The sequence below is a fragment of the Cucurbita maxima genome, unplaced genomic scaffold (assembly GCF_002738345.1).
Source record: "Cucurbita maxima cultivar Rimu unplaced genomic scaffold, Cmax_1.0 Cma_Scf00049, whole genome shotgun sequence".
NCBI classification, from domain to species: Eukaryota; Viridiplantae; Streptophyta; class Magnoliopsida; order Cucurbitales; family Cucurbitaceae; genus Cucurbita; species Cucurbita maxima.
In genome coordinates this window covers 167,093-169,243 of record NW_019272065.1, presented here as the reverse complement: position 1 = coordinate 169,243, position 2,151 = coordinate 167,093, and positions in this window count along the sequence as shown.

Sequence of the window (2,151 nt, the reverse complement as noted above, 5' to 3'; positions counted from 1 at the left end):
ACTTGGGGAGTGTCAGCCAAGTAAAAGTCGTGAAGGCGGTGCCGTCGAACCACTGAGAGACAAGTGTCAAAGGTCACGATGCCACGTCGGCCGTCATTTGGGCCCCACCTTCAAACGGTCTCGCACAACAAGACAAAAAGAATGAACGGAATGTTTTGTGGTTTTTCATTTGACTCCTCGACCTCGTCCCAACAAAATCCCAAAAAGCTCTTTAAATTCAAAAAAGCAATTTTTCTTTTTATTTATTTATTTGTTTGTTTATTATTCTTTCCTTAAAAGGGACCTTTAGAGAATGAGAAAGGAATAAATAAATAAATAAATAATTAATTAATTAATGGGTTGGGTTGGGAAATGGAAATTGCATTTAAATTTAGTTTCTATTTGTTCAATGAACTATGAGTAGAAATTAGTTTTCTTTTTTACGCTACACCTCCACACCATACGTTGTCAACAACGCTCACACGACACTACCCCTCTCAACCACCCCATTGCACACCCGCTCACGTCATACCACCTTTTGCAGCTACATACCATCACAACGCTCGTTTATTCTTGATTGTGTTGAATTATTATGTATTATGGATAAATATAAGTTTATAACCTAACTCAACTCGAAAGTAGAGGATTGGGTTGAGTTTAATTAGATTGTGAAACGATTACGTGTTAGTTAAGTACTATTCCAACCATTTCGAAATTTTAGATTAATACAAAAAGTTCTCTCGAACTCAACCTAACCCAATTCGTATGCATTCGTAAACTAAATTTTAGGAATTCGAGAGATAAATAAAAAGGGTCTCCAGCTGCCACTACCACATCTCTATGAAACCTTAAAAAAACATAAACAAGTAAAGTTCATTTGGATTGAGCCAGTTGGCGTGGTCAGAACATCTATAAGATATTTTCCGTTCCTTGATATTTCTAAACTCATATTTTTTATTTGCTTTTCTTTCTATACACTATCATTAAAATTTTTACCGCTAAGACAACAAAAAAATATGTAAAAGAAAAAAGACAACTTATTTTTTTTCACTCTATTAGCTCTCAAAATTTTAATGGTGATATATTGTGAGATCTTACATCGATTTGAGAGATAAACGAAACATTTCTTATAAGCATTTGGAAACTTCTCCCTAATAGACTCGTTTTAAAACCAAACGAAAAGTTCAAATAGGACAATATTTGCTAACAGTTGGCTTGGACAGTTACAATTGGTATCAAAGCCAGATACCAAACAGTGTGCCAGCGAGGACGCTAAGCCCCACAATATTTGTTAGCAGTGGGCTTGAACTTAGACGGTTACAAATGGTATTAGAGCAAGACATCAAGCGGTCTACCAGCAAGGATGCTAAGCCTCCAAGGGGATGGATTGTGAGATCCCACATCAGTTGGAGAGGACAATATTTTTAGCTGTAGGCTTAAATTGTTACATGTATAGTCACAATTTTACGTTTCAATAATAAATCTTATCATATCAAATTAAGCATAACTCAATCGATTAAAATATTGTATAATACTCTCGAAAAATAAATTTCCTATAAATTTCTCGAAAAATAAATTTATTTAAAAATAGGGTTACCATTTTTGCAAAAAAGATAAGTTAAATTTTCCAATTTGTAATAATGGGCATTAGAAATTTACACCTTCCACTACTAAAAGCAATGTACAAATGTTTGAGATTATAAATTATAAATTATAAATTATTTTTTAAAATAAAAAACAAAAATTGATGTGCAAGCATGCGTGTTGAAAGGTGGGTTCTTCATTATTCTATTCACAAGTGTGAATGTACAACCAACTTTTTCATTATATTTCCCTTCAAATTTACCCTCTTTTTGTTTCGGAGGTTCGTTTAACCTACCGAGTTGAAGTTTTACAGGAATCTACTTCGAACGAGGCAAGAAATCTCAGTTTAAATAGACAATTGAGGAGGAAGTAGAGAGAGATTTCTCCTTGTTAGCTGAATGAAATCGGGAACAGAACAGAGAGTATATTAGATTTCCGTTCAATGGTGATATGATATTAGTTTAATTTGTACCTATGTCTTTATTTGCTTATGATATCATCTAGAAGGGTCTCGTACCTACAAAAAATAGTTGTCACGAAGTTTTTTTTTTTTTTTTTTTTTTTTTTTTTTTTTTTTTTTTTTTTTTT